Source organism: Thermobia domestica, chromosome 2 (genome assembly GCF_964235325.1).
Source record: "Thermobia domestica chromosome 2, izTheDome1.hap1.1, whole genome shotgun sequence".
In the NCBI taxonomy this organism is placed as follows: domain Eukaryota; kingdom Metazoa; phylum Arthropoda; class Insecta; order Zygentoma; family Lepismatidae; genus Thermobia; species Thermobia domestica.
In genome coordinates, this window is record NC_137455.1 from 102,019,458 (window position 1) to 102,039,006 (window position 19,549).

At 34.2% G+C, this 19,549-nt stretch overlaps 1 protein-coding gene across 5 annotated transcripts in view; it reads left to right on the forward strand.

Annotated features, from left to right (window-relative positions):
- Positions 1-19,549, forward strand: part of sona (sol narae metalloprotease) — a 386,330-nt gene that overhangs the window by 192,705 nt on the left and 174,076 nt on the right. The window contains exon 1 of one of the 5 annotated variants that reach the window (XM_081744395.1): positions 10,745-10,807. The exons of the other annotated variants lie outside the window; for them this stretch is intronic. The gene's annotated coding sequence lies outside the window, so the exon portion shown is untranslated. Of the gene's footprint in view, positions 1-10,744; positions 10,808-19,549 lie in introns of those variants that run through there. 5 annotated transcript variants of the gene reach the window in all.

The following is a 19,549-nucleotide window of genomic DNA, read 5'->3' on the forward strand; positions in this document are numbered from 1 at the left end:
GAGTGGCAGAGATCGCCGAAACATCGCCAAAAACCAAACAAGGGTCCTCAATCTTTTCCACTGGTGTACTAAATGTTAATTACTAATATCACCTAAGTCGAACGTACCATCACCAACGACTCGCGTACCAACAGTTGTACGCGTACCACGGGTTGAGAAACCCTACTGTAAACAGAATGAGGCAAAACTAACTACGGGCATCAGTCAGCCACTGATTACCACCAGCGGTGCTTCAGAACGAACAAAGTGTGCCGAGAACATGAAAAGTGGACTACCGATGTTTGGAAACGATGAATCCTCTTTCGCTTTATTTCCGACAACAGGGACCGTGTGTATGTATGGTGGATGCCCAAAAAAGAAAGTTATTTTCCGCAGTGTCTCCTCCCTATTGTGAAACATGATGGCTATGCTATGGGCCATAATTTCCTAGTATTCTGTTGGTGCTGTGATTACATTCACAGGAAGGACTACGTGGACATTTTAGATGAATACGTGCATAGCTGCTGTTGCCGGTCAAAGATGCAATTTTACTTGACAATGCGCCAATTAACACTGCTGGGGGCTGTTGAGGCGGGAAGGCGTATATCTGATATGAACATCGGAATAAATTACTTATTCTGACCCACCTATTCTCCAAATTTTGAACATTATTGAACACTTGTGATTAGTTTTTGAGCTCACAAGCCGATGCAGGCATGCGCTGAAGGAACTGAGCGCTGCGCTGCATGGGTAACATTACAATGCTCATCTGGGCTCTGGAAACCATTCATTACTTATATGTTTCTACTCCGCGACGAATCAGAGCCGTTCCACTGGGTAACGGTGATTTCACACCGAATTAATCTGGTAAGCAGCAACTTTCAAGTGTTCACATTATTTTTAAAACCATCTATATATTCGGAGTTCAACGTTTTACTGCTTTTGTAGCTGTCACTGATTCTTATGATACTTTTTCACCTATAATGCACTTTTTTCAATAAATGGAAATAAATAAATAAAAACTCAATGTGTATCTACTATACACATAAGTAAGTAGTGCAATTTGAAAGAAGGAAGTTAAAAATTTGGCTGTGCTGTGTCTGTCTATCTCCCTTTTGCGTGTTGGAAAGTCCAATGTTCAGGCTCTGGAACGGATATAAAGAAAGAAAATAAAATGAGAAAATCAGGAAGTGGCATCTCAATGCCGGAATTTAACCAGTTGTAAAAGATATATATGTGATATACTGTTCGAAGATGAACACACGTATACAACACACATACACACCTTATGATTCACTTTGTAAGATAAGTTTCTCTTGTGGCCTATTTTATGAAATGTAAGTTTTTGTGGTCACGGAATCAAATCAATCGCTTCAGAAGAGAAGGAGGGAGGGACATAAGGATGTATCATAGAGGAGGTGGAGATCGAGAAATTCTTTGTCATGCATTGTAGTTACAGTATGCTTATACTTTGGAAAGAATTCGTAAGTACAAACAGAAGAAAAATAACAAAGGAGAAAATATGGGTTTTACATTTGTTAACATAGTTTTTTTTTTAAAATATTATTGTACTTATTACGCATAATGTTCTACACAGTATAATGTTACGTTCTCAACTTTATCATCAAAATCCGTTTTTCTGCTGTTTAGATAGTTTCTTAATCTTCATCTGGTTCATACTTTCTCGCATTAAGGTTTATGTCTGTGAACAATAATGATTAGCACATTACTGCCGGAATCTATTTCTGATCGAAGCACGGAATTCTAGATCTCAGCTCAGCATATGGAGGGCTACTAGATTTTAAAAGAAGACTAACTACAGTCTGGAAAGATTTAAATAATGGGCTAGGAACCAAATAACCTAGACACACGTCACTTAGCTAAACGTGTTCTACTTGGATGGCCATAGATTTGTGTAATTGAAAATATTTTTGTCGGATAAAGGATGTTGAGCAGTAATTATATTGAGAAAGAAATACATTTTAGCGGCAATAAGTATTTTGTAATTGAAACAAATGAACCGTTCCAAGTGTTGTTTACTTATTATGTAAGATGTGTTGGTTAAAGAAGAGATTTGAGCCAAAGAGTGCTTAAGGGCTATAGTCTTCCTGGGACTGAAGTATTCAAGTTTCAGTAATATATATATATACCTAGGTAGTTGAGATTAAACAGAAGTAGAATAAACCTTTAGATGCAGAATTAGAATTGTTACTTCTTCCTACTTGTGTTGTGTAGATTTAATGAGATACTCTTAATATTTTGCGAAAGAACTGTTTTTCCTAGCAAATGAAGGTTTTTGGGGTTATTTTTCACAAATCGAAGAAAATGTTCGCTTAAGATTTTTTTTTTAATTTTAAAGATATATCGCAAAACTACAAAGCTTGCTATATGTTAAAAAAAATAGCAAAGGGAAGGCTATGTCCGTTGTCCGTCTTCTGGACGTTATTCCAAGAGGAAATGATCCCTCCTCTCGTCCGGAGTGTGTTAATATAGTATTTAGAATGTCCACTGTACATACAAGCCCACAATACACAACATATCGTATGGACGGCCAATATCCCATACTTATTCCAGAACATTCAAGATCGCAGCACAAACTTTAAAGATATTGGAAATATCCACGATATTTCCAGTGATTTTCAATGGGGTATGTCTGTCCCACTACCACATTTGGATGTCCAAAAGTTGCCTTGTTACTATTCAGCAAAAAGTCCAGTAATGTCTTAACTGGACAGGAAGTTTTCTTTCTGGGAGATAAACGGACATTTGGACATCTTGATATGCCGAGACTTAAATCCCAAGGACGTCAAGAGAAATTTCCACATTCTATGGGAGACGCAAGCATAATGATATAATTTTAATTTGTCTAACAGTAACGTATAACTCCAAGGAGTTTAATTTTACTGCATGCAAATTGCAGATAGAGTGAGAATAACTTAAAGCAAATAAACCGTTATTTTCAGCACATACTATCTTGTGACGATTTGAATTCTTCATGCCCTTGATGCAGTTTACAATCGCATTTATCTTAGTAAGTTTTCACTTGTAAAGAGACAAAAGTTATCATCATTATTATTATCATTACAGTTGTAAATTTTCTGCCATCACTGGCAAGTAATTTATGGCAATTGTCTTCAGTGGCGCCTTTTGAGTGAAGTCGCATCGGTAAAAATTAAAATTTTATCGCTAAAAACTAAGAAAAGAACTACATAATGTACTAATTATTATATACATTACATAAGTACCTTAGGTAAATTTTCTTCCCTTAGTTTGTAACCATAACGTTTTAATTTTCACGAACGTGGTTTCCCTCAAAAGGCGCCACTGGTTTCGTTGCACTTTGCTTTTCAGATAACGACATGTGCGTTTCGTTGTAGGAGTTATCCATTTAGATACTGTACATCAATTGTAGACTTCTTTGTTTTCCGGTGTTGTGCCCCATCCACCATACCTTCTATCAGGACCTTCAGAATACAGTTTCTTCCCAAATAGTGTTTTAACCAATGTTTTCCTCGTTTTAGTTGTCTCCAGTAATGTTCATTTCTGTGCTACTATTCTGAACATTTCGTTGTTGATTTTTCGTTCTACTCCGTAAATTTTTCCATTCTTCCCCTCAGCTGTATCTCGAGGATCTCCCATAGTTTTTTTGTCGTTCATTCGTAATAGCTATGTTTCTCCATCGTGAAGTACAATGCTTGAGGCGAAACATTTGACAAAGTCTCTTCCGTAGACGTGGAAATCGGTCGAGAAAGAGAAGGTGAATTTTGATTTACTGCGAATGATACATTTCACGATAAATTTGTTAATGATTATCCGATTTTCATGAATCATACCATATGTTTTATAAGTGGAATATTTGTCATATAATTCAACATCAATTGTTACAAAGTAATTTGCACGATACTTGAGTTGTTCCATTGAAACATTCAATTCTTGCCAGACGTATAGGCACAGTAAAATATTTTAAATTAATTGCGCTGATTCACTGACAAATGTGTTCCTATTCGACTTAGTTATGGAATGAAATCTTTCAGTTTAATGTCCCACAGTTATGCCCTTTAGGCTAAGGGAGACGGATGTTAAGGGTGGTGACCGATGATGGAAGAATGGCTGGAATGAAAATGGGGGAGGAAACAGGAGTACCCCCGAGAAACTTGTAGATATGATGTTGTCCACCACAAACTTCCTTGCCCAAGCATCGAAGGAGGAACCTCACACATAGAGGTAAGCGCTCTACCACTGAGCTACCATGCCATCTCAACTTTGTTATATTAGAGCCAATAGTAAAATGAAAAATGCAATTGATATTTTTTTTTAAAAAAAAAGAAGCAATAAATTCATATTATGAAAGGGAACGATATCCATAACAAATAATATTTCTTTATTTTAATATTTAATTATTTCTCGTGTTACTGTTAGTCTTGTTACTAACTTAAGAACAGCAAAATAAACGAAAATTTGTCAATGAATCCTTTGTAATTTCTTATAAAATGTTTTAGAGGTAGGATCCTTATATCTTTCACAATAAACATTCTGAATATACTATATTATGATCATCTTTCATCTATATCTCTTGATCAATTTAACGCTATATGTTTTTTTAAATCTTAAAAAAAAATAGTAGAAAATGAAGTTGCAAAAATGGCTCAGAGCTATGTCGTTTATACTTGCATTAACAACTTTAAAAAATGCGATATTTGCATAAGAATTTGCCTTCTGCCGTAATCATTTATGAATGCTCAAACAATAGAAATGAATAAATAAAATTGGGTCTAGCTCAGACTGATATAAATACAATATTAAGAATAAAGAAATATGGTACTGTACAATACTAACTATTAAAAAGATGGCTTGTTAACGCACTAATGTACGAAGTAGTTTTACACAATACGGAAGAATAAATGATAATTTGTGCCTGTTTTCTTTTATTTCGTAGCCTCGGGATGCTTGTTTAACTAAACTGTATACTTACAAATAACCAATCACCATTTCATATCATGAAGGAAAACAATTATCCACGCCACTTAAAATATAATAAAAGTTATTCTGCATTTTGCTTTTAGAAAATGTGGAATAAGTATAGTAAGTGACCTTCCTTGCGGGATTAATCTTATAGAAAGAAATGGTTCTAATGCTTGTAACGAGGTCTGATATAAACTACTATTACTAGCGGTAAAGGTGGTATTATGAGCTTGCATTTTGTTTTTTATATTTTAAGAATAGAGTTTTAAATTTTTTTTGGTTTAATATTTTATGAAAAGTTTAACTACAATATTTCATAAAACTACTGTTAAAATATATGGTAAATCATTTTGAGAAACTTTAAGGATATGAAAAAAATCAAAGCAAGTCACTTTGTAGAAAAGAAGTTTTGTGCTGGTAATATAAGTCTCTAATAATATTATTGGTTTAGAAAAGTGTACGACAAATTTATTCATGAACAATATTTTATTCATTACAAAACCTGAAAAGAAAGATATTCTGAAGTATAAAAAATATCAAAAACCATTCATTTATTACAAGATCATTGAAAGAGTTATTTGCGTATAAATCCAATTGAATGGGCAGTTAAAAATCAATTAGAAGGCTCATTAAGAAGCCATTTAAAAAGTTTTAAAGATTTGGTCAGTAAAGCCTATTTTCAAAAGAGAGCCGCGGCGGTTCAGTGGTAGAGCGTTCACCTCGGGTGCATGGGGTCCCGGGTTCGATCCCAGCTACCGCCAAGCGAACCTTGTGGTGGACAAACAACGTGTGCGTGGGTTTTCTCAGGTTTCTTCCGTTTCCTCCCACTTTCTTCATTTCATTTATTTCTCATAATCACTGTCTCCTTTAGCCTAGCCGGAATAAGCGTGGAACGTAAAACTTCAGATTTCATTTCATTTTCAAAAGGTACAAATATAAACATTCGTCTGGCTTCCAGCACAGTTCTTGTGTGCCCACATTTTGCAGAAAACTCATTGCATTCAAAGTTCTTGATTATCTGCCGAATGCTATCTCGCAGAACAGATAAATTGCTTCATTATCAAGATATACACTCTGATTGGTATTTCTAAGACATTCTCCAGAATCGATATCTGATTCAGATGATTCCATATTTGAATCTTTAAGAAGTTTGCTTTACACTGCCTGCTTTATTTTAGTTCTAGTGTTCTTAGTAGGCACGAACTGGAGGTTGCTCTTTATATACATAGAAATTTCTTTTCTCTTCAGCTAAGCCCGATCTTTTTATATTTTCTTCAGCAGCCAAAGTTTTGGGAGCTCATGTAACAAACGCTTCTAGAGCCTTATATTACAATCCTTGCCATATTGAAATGTTACCATTCATAATCAAACTTTGTAACTTGCAAAGTTATGTAGTATCTTTACAAAAATACTCTTATTCATTGCAATAAATTTAAAGAATTAAAAGCAAAACACTAACCTTTCAAAGTTTTCATATCGTGCAAACAAAAACGAGCGGGAAACTTCCAAAACTTGTATCGGGCGGGAAACTTCCAAATCTTTTAGAACAAAGAAAAGCGATTTTTAGAAAGCTAAAATTAAGGAACTCGAAGATAATAGTAAAAATAAAAATATTCGGGACATGTATAAGGGGATCAGCGAATTTAAGAAAGACTATCAATCTCGTGCTTATATATTAAAGAAAGCTGACGGAACAGTTCTCACTGATACGGATACCCCCTTAAATAGATGGAAAGATTTCTTTGACGATTTGCTGAACACGCAGCCAAAAACTAATGTGCGTGGAGAAAAGGAGATACACACCGCAGAACCGTATATTCCAGAACCCAATCGAAGTTGAAACCGCTATAAAGAAATTAAAGAAACACAAATCTCCGGGTGTAGATGAAATTCCGGCTCGGTTAATTTTAGCTGGAGGCGAAAAATTGTGGAACATGATACACAAACTCATTCTCCTTATCTGGAACAAGGAAGAATTGCCACAAGAGTGGAAAGAATCAATCATTGTTCCAATTCACAAGAAAGGCGACAAAACTGACTGTAATAATTATCGAGGCATTTCTCTTCTGTCAACATCCTATAAAATCCTTTCAAATATTCTGTTAGCAACATTGACCCCGTACGCAGATGAAATTATTGGAGTTTATCAGTGCGGATTTAAACGAAAATCGATCAACTTTCGACCAAATATTTACCATTCGCCAAGTACTCGAAAAAAGTGGAAATACAATACCCCAGTACATCAATTATTTATTGATTTTAGAAAGGCGTACGACTCGGTTAGGAGAGAAACATTATACAACGTTCTTACAGAACTTGGAATACCTAGAAAGCTAATTAGATTAACTAAGATATGTTTAAATGAATCCCAAAGTAAAGTCCGGGTAGGAAAAGTTTTGTCCACAAGCTTTCACGTCGAAAACGGTCTGAAACAAGGAGATGCGTTGTCGCCATTATTATTTAACTTTGTGCTGGAATACGCCATGAGGAAAATCAAAGATAGCAACCAGGGCCTAGAGTTGAACGGTATTCACCAGGTTATGGCATATGCTGATGATGTAAATTTAATAAAACTAAATACATGAATGTGCGTCGGGACCGTAATACGGCAAATTGTGGATGCGTTAGAATATTAAATAATACTTTTGATAAAGTGGATACTTTCAAATATTTAAGATCAATATTAACAGACGAAAATCATATTTACGAAGAAATTAAATGTCGACTAAAAACAGGGAATTCGTGTTACTATTCGGTTCAAAATCTCTTGTCGCGAATCCTGTCGAAGAATTTGAAGCTTAAAATATATAAAATGATAATCATGCCTGTTGTTCTGTATGGTTGCGAAACATTGTCGCTTACTCTGAGGGAAGAACATAGAATAAAATGAAATGAAATCTTTGAGTTTTCGTATATTTTTGTTAGCTTTCCCTCCTAATTCTGGTGCTTTCTGGTACATAAGATCATATCTGCCGCGCCGTTGAAGTTCCATTATTTCTTCACAGATCTGTTCCATGTACTTTTCTTTGGCTTTGTCTGTCTCTCTTCCCAATTCATTATTCAGGCTTCTGTATTCCTTGATGTCCGTGTTTTTCGTCCTTCTGCGTTCTTCCATCTTCTTAAGCATTGCTTCAGTTATCCATGGTTTTCTCGGTGCTCTTTCCATCCTGCCAATGTTATTGTGGCGTGTGTCAAGTAGAATCTGTTTAACTTTTCCCCAACTATTCTCTATATTGTCAACCACATCGCTCATTGCACAGAATGTTTCTTTAATTTCTTCTTTCACATCATCGTCGATATTTCTTAGTCCCTTGAAGTTCCATTTTCGATTACTCTTCCCATTTTTCTTGATCGACTTTAACCAGGTTTGCACTTCCGCCACCAGGAGATTGTGATCCGATTCAATGTCCGCTCCTAGCAGCGTCTTTACGTCTCGTACACTATTCCTGAAACGTTGCTTCACAAGAATGTAATCGATTTGGTAGCGTTTCGTATCTCCTGAACTTTTCCACGTGCACAGCTTGGTTTTTCTTTTTTTAAACCACGTGTTCGTGACCACCAGATCATGTTGCCTACAGAAATCAATAAGCATTTGACCTCGTTCGTTTCTTCTACCTAGTCCAAACGGTCCCACTGCCTCATTCTCAGCTCCTTATCCTACTACGCTGTTGAAGTCTCCCATTACTACGGCATTGACCTTACCTCTTCCTTCCTGATGCAATATGTCACTAATCTGATCATACATTACTTCTACTTCATTATCATCATGGCATATACACTTGTATTATCACAATATCCACTGGTTTTGCATGTAGTTTTACAAACATCAAGCGGTTACTGCAGTATTCCACTTTGGTTACACTTCTTGCTACTTCGTTCTTCATTGCTATCGCGACACCATTCTCGCCCTTATCTCCACCCGAATAGCATATTCTGTAATTTCCCGATATTATCTCATCTTTCGCTGGCCATCTCACTTCACTCAAGCCCACTATGTCCACTTTACATTTGTCATTTCCACTTTTAGATTTTCAAGTTTTCCCTCACGTCGTAGAGTTCGTACGTTCCAGATTCCTATGCTGAAATTAAAGTTATTATTATTTTCTCCTCTGATGATTCTTCCCGAAGCAGTCCCCACCCGGAGATCCGAACGGGGGACTATTTTACCTCCGGAATTTTTTACCTCATGAAGAACCATCATATTTATTTATTTTCCTCCTTCGTCCCTTCTGGGAAAAATATAATATGGTAGTATTCCCATTTCCTTTCCACATTTCCATGCCTTTGACCATCTAGTGGTTCATTCGCCTTTTAGGACAGTTTCCTCTCCTAAGGACAAGAAGGTGCCCTGACCTCCACCCGCTCATCCGCCCTCCGAGAAAGCCGTTAGAACTTGGTAGAAGCTGACTCCTTATCCCAGGAGTCGGTCGGTCCCCACCTACGTTAGCCGCGAAAGACGTTGCCCGCTTTCTCCCGCGAGGAGGTGTAGGTTGGGATTTTCCCTTCGTTTAGGATGAGACCCGAAGGCATTTTTCAAACTTCTCCAGTACTTTTAGAAAGCTAAAAGGGAATAAAAGTTAATAATTAAAATAAATGATTTACTGCCACTGTCACTAACTTTTAGTTAAATATACTTAGTGATTATTTGAATAGCAATTCAATAAACTTTTATAAACAACGTTAGATAATGAGAGTTATTAATCACTGCAACAGTTCTTTTTTAAAGTATGTTCCGCGATAATGCTCCAAGGATAAAGGAGACGCTAGTAATGATAATAAATAGAATGGTGAAATGAACAAAATGAGATAGAGTACACGGAGAAATCTTAATAGATGTCGGTGAAGTGAAACAGTTACTTGTAGCCGATAGATTTTCATTAGTATGTAACGATATGTTAACTCTAAAAGTCGTAGATGAATACAGCAGGCCATTGACCTATTCTCAAGAAAAAAAAATATTTGTCAGATCATTACATATCTCTACAAAAGCCATTGTTCCACGAACATTAATGTTGTTTAATTTAGACCTTTTCTAGGGCTAATTTTGATTTATACGTACATTCTCGTAGTAGATCTATGAGTATCTATGCTGTAAGTTATTTTTGAATTCTTGTTATAACATAAGATAACCTTGTGTCATCTGAGCCAATTAAAATTTCATCACATGTTTTGATCAACATCTTAATGATTAGGTAAGGAAAGTTAACCAAGCTTCCCATTTTGACAAGAACAATCCCAGTTTGCAGTATTTTGTTCTGGTATTCATGTGGTTTACATTTTGACCAGATTTTCGGTTCTAGCTATTTTAATCTCTTTTTTATGTTTTATCCTTATTGTAATATTTTGAAATATTACATCTGTTAACAGCTACATTATGTAATATTAATTCATACTAACTTGAATATCGGAGGGAGTGCCACGTCATGACATGCATATTTTACTTGGATTAAAAATGTGTGTTACTTGTGGTTAGGAACTGGTTATAGTACTTCAATCCATCAAAGTATCCCGGTTTGAAAGATTTACCTCCCGCTAAAGTGACCCGTTTTGGAATAGCAGAAATATGATAATCCTATAATTAGGTATATTGTTATGCATGGACTAAGATAATTATGGTTCATAATATACTATACATTTCCAGTAGTCAGTAAGAATAACAGTAGGAATATAAAGTTAGGAGGAATTTATTATTATTACTACTATTATTATTATTATTTGTATTTTTCACAAAATTTTCTAAACTATGTTTAATATTCCGGATATTACTGTGTACTAAAATACACTATTCCTTTGTTACTTTCAGGTAAGACTGAGTAATAAGAACGCAACTGTGTAATTAAGTCCTAAAACATGATAACATTATTAGGTGAGTAACGAAGTTTCTCAAATATAGTGTTATAGCTATCTCATTACCTAAATATATAATTACACTGATGTCACAGCTATTGTTGTTTCGTTCCTTGAGAGAAACCGAGCTTGACCGGGAAGAACCGAATATATGTGACAATAGTCTTAATCATAAACTTATCAAACAAGGTAGACATGCTAGTTGTAGTCTAAAGTCCCAAGTTTTTTTTTTTTTTTTTTTGTTTTAATTACATACTTCCTTGTGAGTCATTACTAAAATCTGGGGAACTTTGGTCCTTGTTGATAGTTTGGCAGTAGTCTGTTATGAAATTAATTTATATTATAATTATTGATTCTTGTTTAGCTGTGTTGGTTGTAAATACTTGTGACCATGTCTCTCTCTATATATACATATATATATATATATATATATATATATATATATATATATATATATATATATATATATATATATATATATATATATATATATATATATAGCGAGAGAGAGTATAAGTTCATGCAAAGTAATGAATGTCTGAAAAATTTCTTTTCATTCGAACGACATGTTCTACAAAATATTGAGGTTCTCACATAAGCTTGTTACTGGACAATAACGTGTTCATAAGTTCTCTTGGGTTTTTACATTTCATCCAATTTTTCATTCCTTTTCATTGGTACTTGTCATCCGTCTTCTATATAATACAGAGTACAATACTAGCTGTACGAAGTAAAATTTTTACAATTAATCCTTTCCATTTAGGTACTGTATGTTAGCACATTGCAATTGATTATTATTTAAAAGATTTAAAAGATCTAAATATCCTTTAGGTTTATATTTACTTTTACACGTCTTTTATATGATTTATTTTAAGAGAAAATAGTATTGAAATTGCAATTCACGCTCTACATTCAATGCAGATGAAATGCAAACATCAAACTTATTTTGTTGTGGCTATTTTTTTTTTTTTTTTTTTTTTTTTGTTTTTCGGTGTCCATTCTCAGTTCAAATAAATGTTGCCACTTGCATAGTTTTGTGGTCAATTTTTGCCCTTTTCGAAAGTCATATGAAAGTTTTTAAAGACGATATTCATGCAATTTCTTGATATGTCTTCACTTGAAGACCTCATTTCATTTGAATTAAGTATATTTAGAAAATTTGAATTGACTTTCTAAGACTATTGTAATACGTTTCAACTAATGAAAATATTTGCGGAGTTAATTTGGATTCAGTATTTATTTTTAATAAAGTTATTATAACTTAATAATGCACTGGTTTTCTCTAACTGAGATTGTTTTTGATACTTTGCATATTGTCTAATATCTTTAGGAATAAAAGTCTCTTTGGTATTGTAACATTGGTTTTCTTCTTTCTGTCGATCGTTTTGCTGCTCAGAGGATCAACTTTTAGATAGAAATAATTTGTGTGTGTGTGTGTGTGTGTTTGTATCTTTCTTCTTTTTGATGATAATGCTGCTGTTTCTTTTGTCGCTATCTTTATTGATAAATGTATGTATGTTATGGGGTATTGTGGCTCTAGGACTGGTTTCTTTTTTTTTCAGACTATCTCGTTTCGTTTGTAATATTAACCATTTCAGAAAAAAAGACCTTTATGATTTCTTTTTTTCTTTCAAACAATAGCATTACTACTTCTTTCGTTGCTATCTTTATGGGTAAAAGTATGTATGTTATGGGATATTTTCGCTTTATGATTGGTTTTCTTCTTTCTGATACCCGTTCATTGCTAAGTAGTTAATAAGTGAGCATTCTGTGCACCGTGGACCCTAGTATGGTTCCCGGATCTTGCTGTAGGCCTACACAGTAGGATCCACCACATATAGCTGAAACGGAACATTTAACTCCAACCAAATATCGTTTCGTGCCTTGGATAGCCAAAAAAGATTTATATGGTGTAATTTGATTTTCTTCTTTCTGACGAAGCCATTGCTGATTGTTCCTTCGCTATCTTTACCGGCAACAGTGTGTACGGATATTATCGCTATAAGTACGGCTTTATTTTTGATAATTTTTCCAATACTACTGTCAATCATCAGAAAGAAAAGCCAAAATGCAATAGAAAATTGTATATGCTAATACTGACATGTGAGATATGCTTGCTCTTGGGGTATATATTAAAAACTCTATTACACAAAATGCTTTTTCTACTTGGGATTTGCCTTAGATTTTTCCTATCAACGCAGCACATGTATTAACTACCAAGCATCAGCATTACGAAGAGTGTATTTACTTCAAAACGTGTATGTGTATTTACTTCAAAAACTCTTTTCTGTATTATTCTAAACCGTTGCTAATATCTTCATCGGAATTTTAGAATGGTTATAAGCTACTTATGATTATTTCCCATTCTAACTTAGCAATAAAACAAAAGCTGGGTCAAGGTGTGCGTGAAGAAGCAAAATATCTAATTTCTTCTCTGCTTCCGTACTTAAGCTTTGTCAGTGAAATTACCCAAAATTGAAGTTTTCGGTTACGAGAAAACGATTTAGTTACATTTCAGACAAAAAGATTTATTTAGGAGTGAAAAAAAAAATAATAATTGAAAAGTTCTAACGACCTCACAGAAAGATAATCATAAAATGGAGCCCTGTTTTCGCCAAGTGAACCTTGTTGGTGATAAACACCGTGTGAGTGGGTTTTCTCGGGGTTCTTCCATTTCCTCCTACTTTCTTCATTCCACCATTTCATTCATTTCTCAACATCAACGTCTCCTTTAGCCTAGCCGACATAAACGTGGGACGAAAACTTAAAAAAGTTTTCAAACTGAAATAATAAAAATTAACAATTTTCGGTTTCAACATTCATCGCCATAGCGGGGGAAAAAGTATTGGTAAGATAGCGACGAGCAGTTCTATATGGTTTACACTGGCGCAAGTCTCGGGGGGGACATGTCTTCTTCAATCTTGAAACTAGGGGGAACCGTTCCCCCAATAATCCGATTTGAAATGTGTGTGTGTGTTTTAATGTGATGATTTGTGTCCGATTGCCACAGAGGAAAGTGAGATGAAATTGATGTCCCATCAGAATAAGCCACAAATCTGCCCGCCTCCCAATGTTGAAGACAACTCTGCTCCCTGATCCTCCAGAGGATTGTTTTTCAACTTCACAGTTATTTTGAGCATCGCTTAGCAAAATAAAAGAAAGTCTTACTTACTCCACTCCCCCCTCCCAATGTTGAAGACAGATTTGCGCCGCTGATGGTTTCAGTACCACAAGATAATTTTTCACCTATTTTTTCTCTATCCCAATTATTTTCTCTAATAATGATATCAATTACTACTAATAGTAATCTCCTCAGGGCGAAAACAATGAGAAATAGCGAGTAGTGGCTTTTCGACATGGATTTAGTATTCGAGAAACAGGTTCTATTCTTGATCATATCGCACTATTGCAACCAGATCTTACAGATCTACTACGTCCAGTTTCATACTGAATCCTCATAGTTTGAGAGTCTACCGTAGTTTCACACTGTGAAACGGATTCACTTGTTACTTAAATTAGGTTTTATGTATAAAAGATTAAAAATATATAACAGAGAAGATAAAAGAAATTTGAATAGTCCTGAAGAATGAAACAGTGAACTCAAACAGTTAAAATTCCTATTTATTTAGAAAGAGATATAAGAATATAAATCATTCGGCTAAATATATATATATATATATATATATATATATATATATATATATATATATATATATATATATGGATGTAATGAACATCCTTTAGAGTTCAATGATTTCTGTCCCAATGGATTCTATATAATTAAAATTACCTATGTTTGCAATTAAATTAGCACAGATCCTAGAGATAGTTTTACATAAGCATGCTTTTCCAAAAGACCTGCAAAACCCATGTTTTCTGAGGCCATGGCTCCTTAAAAACTCATATTTCATCGCATGAGAATCCTAGGAACGTAACTCCAAAAATGCGGTTTTCGTTTTCTTCATGTTTGGACATAATTTTGAAAGACCCACTTGGTATAAATGCAACGTAACGCTATCTGTTGATCCTTGTCGATCATCTGTTGTAATGTAGCTCAATTACCGTCTTATTAAAAACACATCTTCCTAAGAAAGTAATATTTTTGTCCTCACGTTTGTAAACCTACGAAAATGGAGTTACGTTCCTCTTATTCTCATGCGATGATTTATGAAGCATTCTAGTCATTTTCATGTGCATTATCACACATAACATACTATCAGTATCATGTGCATCATTGGGAATACCGTAAAATTAAACAGATATTTTGCTTTTGTTTTATCTGGTAACATTACTTCAAAGAACGGTTGCAGATTTAATATTACGATGTAATGGTACGGGTTGCCTTTCTTATGTTATTTTTAGCTCAAGTCCTTGATTTGTCAGACTCTGTGTATTTCTTAATATTTATTTTATGAGAATCGTTTGTTCGCTTTCTTTGTTACCACTAAAGTAATTTCTAAAGGAATTATTAAAAATACGGGTAATTTATCTCACATAAAACTGTTATAAAAGTATTTTTTTAAGTAGTTAAGTTGAAAAAAGACTGCAAGTATAATCGTAAGAAAATTAAACCAGTTTTTTATTATTAATACACAAATGTAGATTATTATATCACGCACAAAATGTACGTATGTATGTATATAAATAAATATATTAGACTGCGTGCATTTGAAATCATGTCAGTGTATAGATATATGTAAAAAAGATTTGTTTACTGCTCGAAATTTTCCCATAATTTAAAGAAAGATTAAAATAAACAGTAGAAAATGAGAAAATCCGTGCACACATAAAATACATTTTCAAGGAGAAATTAATTGCTACACGTAAGAAATAGTATTCTTTCTTGTTTTAAACTGCTATTGCACTACGGAACAGAATGTTCTATATAGTGTAAAAAAAACTTCCACTCTGATTTTAAAAATCTCTCTAGTTATATTCCTAGTAGTATGTCGTAGTGATTAGTGGCGCAAATCTGTCTTCAACATTGGCTGGGGTGGGGGGAATGATAAGACCTTTCCCACACACACACACACACACACACACACACACACACACACACATATATATATATATATATATATATATATATATATATATATATATATATATATATATCGGGAGGTTGCAGGTTTGATTCCCGCTGCCGTCCATCCTGACTGGGGTTTTCCACGGTTTTCCTCAGTCCTACCAGGCAAATGCCGGTATGGTACCTACTAAATAGGCCCTGAATGATATTTTCCCAAATCCTTTCCATTGTTATTGTTGTTGTTAGATATCCAATGTAAACTGGCCTTTGAGCTGTATCTGGTGATTGTTATATAAATAAGTAAATAAATAAACCATATTTCTTTTCGTAAGACAATTTTGTAGTTGCCTTAATTCAAACATGTGCAACAGCCGGACCCCGGGCTAATCCCAGCCCACTGAACCCTTTTATCCGGCCCGCTTGAACACTTATTGAAAATATACTTCTTACCTAATCTTAAGCTGAATTGCCTGGATAGCTGATGTCCACCATGGAAAATATCATCCACGTTGAAACATCCAGTGTACCATGAAGCATTGAGAGATTAATTCAGAAAATGAAGAATCAAATATCCCACTAAAATGATAATTAATACATTTTTGGTCCTTTCTTCAATAAATAAATATTTTGGTTATCGTTATAACAGTTTTTTTGTGTTCCTGTGATGTTAGCGTACGTTGAGTGAGTTTCTCCATTAAGTATAGGTATTCGATTGTTATGAAAATGCTATACATTGTCTCATACGGCCCTCAACGCCAGTAACTCCTCCGTGATTTGCCCAACTTTGTTCCAACTTCCACATACCTGTCTTAATTGGAATCGTTAATCGATCTTGGATGTCACAAGTAATGGCTATGGGTAGATGACTGCGCAAATGTGGATATCCGCATCATTGTAAATTTTTTTTGCGGATATATTTTTAATCCATGTGCGGATCGCAGATTAAAATACAGATATTCGTAAAAAGACAAGATTTTCTTTTATCGTTCTTCTAAACACTATTAATTGATTACATCTTGCAATATAGTATGTGATTACCCTTACTGGACACATATTAGCCAGAACGAAACACAGTTTCTCTTTTTCTCTGCTTTAAAACCCTATAATAAATAAAAAGTGTTCATCTGATTTAATGGCAGATTGAGTGAGATGGTTTATTCTTCTTTCTGGATGGTCTTTTATCTTCATTTCGGCTTTGCGTTCTCAGCAAAGATACTTATAAGTTAGGCAAAATTAAGGAAAAAGGATTTGCTCTAAATTAATTGACGGATCTGGTATTACCACTTTGACAATTTTCTTATCAAAAATCTGCATGTGAGAGGAATCTTAAGTTTTCCATTTATTTCTTATTTCTGTTTGTATAAATTTTACTACATTTTATTTGGCATATTCAGTTGAATGTTTAGCCTTAATTTTATTGATATTATACACGTTCACGAAACTATAAAGGAAATTGTTATATTAGGATTTTTTTTTTTAAATCGTAATTGTCATAGAACAAACAAGTTATATATTCGTTATTGTCTGCTGATGTGAGTCGAGATTATGTTGATGTTGTCGATATACCGTGGATTCGATTTTTTATATCCACGTAGAGTTCTAGTTATGGGAACATTAATCATCTGGGCGGCCATAGAATTTCTCTGACGCAGAGGCAACGAGTATAATCTCTATGCACATACTTAAGCTTAACATCCGGTTTTCTTTTCATATGGTTCAAAATTCGATTCGAGGCACTCATTGTTTATTTTCTTAAATTATGGTGCCTATTCTCATTTACTTAACCAACTAAGTACTTATGTAGGCCTATTAGAAGCGAAGTTAAACAAGCGAACATCTTTTCGCCAATGTGAAACTACGGTAGACTTCCAAACTGTGAAAATTTAATACTCAAACTTGAATTAGTTCATCTATAGCTACTGGTTGGAATAGAGTTATTAGATCAAAGATAGAGCCTGTTCGTCGGACACTGAACCCATATCAAGAAACAATTACTCGCTGTCTTATTGTTTTTGTTCTATCACAATAAAGGTTGAAACCAAAAATCGTTTATTTCAACAAGTATTGAGAGCTAGGAAAGGAGAGAGAACATGTTCTTGGGACACTGAATCGATTGCGAACAGCCGCTTCTTGATATCTTTTACATTTTTTTTTTTGCTGTACAGAAATAATTGTTGAAACCAGAAATAATAGTAAATTTGAACCACTTCCGGTTTTGGAAGTGTTGTGGATATCCATGATGTGTTGTTGTAAGACGCTGAATCGTTTGAAAAAAAAAAGTAGCTTCTCGCTATCTGTTGCCGATTTCGTTCTATGGTAATCGATAAGCGTTGAAACCAATATTGATACCGGAAATAATAGTAAATTTGAACCACTTACGGTTTTACTAGAGTGTTGTTGATAGTCATGTTATGTTGTCTTGAGACTCTGAATGGTTTATGAAAAACACTTCTTGTTATCTGTTACCCTTTTCGTTCTATGGCGATAAACGTGGAAACCACAAATGGTTAATTTTAACCACTTCTGGTTTGAATAAAGAGAGTAGATAGAACCTTTTCTTGGATCGCTGAATCGATTGCAAAAATCCGCATTTTGATGCATTTACCGTTTTTGCTCTACGTTAATCAGTATTGAAACAGGAAGTAATAGAAAATTTGAACCACTTCCAGTTTCGGTAGATTCTTGTGGAAACGTTTGTCTTGAGATGCTACGTCGTTTGCAAAAAAAGAAAAAAAAACCTTTCTCACTATCTGTTATCGTTTTCATTTCCTAGTGATAAAGATTGAAACCGGAAATGGCTAATTTTAAGCACTTCTGGTTTGAATAGACAGTTAACGGAGCTAATGAAATCCATCCTTGGGACGCTGAATCACTTGCAAAAAGCAGGTTCTCGCTATTTGTTACCATTTCCGTTTTATTGATAAAAGTTGAAACCAGAAATAATAGTAAATTTGAACCACTTTTGGATTTGGAATTGTGTTGCGGATGGTCGTGATATAGTATTGTCTCGAGACGCTGAATGTTTTGCAAGATATTGGTTTTCGTTATCTGTTACCGTTTCCGTTCTATGGCGATAAACGTTGCCACTGATTTGAAGCACCTTCAAAAGTTAACGGAGGAGATGGGACCCACCGTATCCTTCAGATGCTGAATCGATTGCAAAGAAACGCATCTCGCTACCTCTTACAATTCTCGCTTTGATTAGCTATTCTATAAGATTTCCGACACTTATACATAGCATTGTTTGGAAGTATTATTATTATTATTATTATTATTATTATTATTATTATTATTATTATTATTATTATTATTATTAATAATAATAATAATAATAATAATAATAATAATAATAATAATAATAAACTAGAAACGCATTTGAAAATGAAATTTCCTTTAGCTACACGTCGATTTCATTTTCTTATGAATCGTTTGCGATTACTATTAGGGGTAGTCCGTAGTAGTAAAAATTTTCTCTCCTTAAGTACCAGTAGATTTTGGAATTCCTAGTAAAAAAGAAACCACTTCTCATCCAACATGTTTTCTTACTCTGTACGAGTACAAGAAACTCACATAGTAACACTGAGATTAGCTCAAAATAATGTTTGAGTTAAAATGAAAGAAAACTGTATCTAACTGCTGCATTAAGTGTAAAATTAAAGTTGCAGGTTACGTAACCCGTATATGTATGTAACTTAATGTGAGTATGAGTGTATGAAAAAATCACCTTGACAGCGT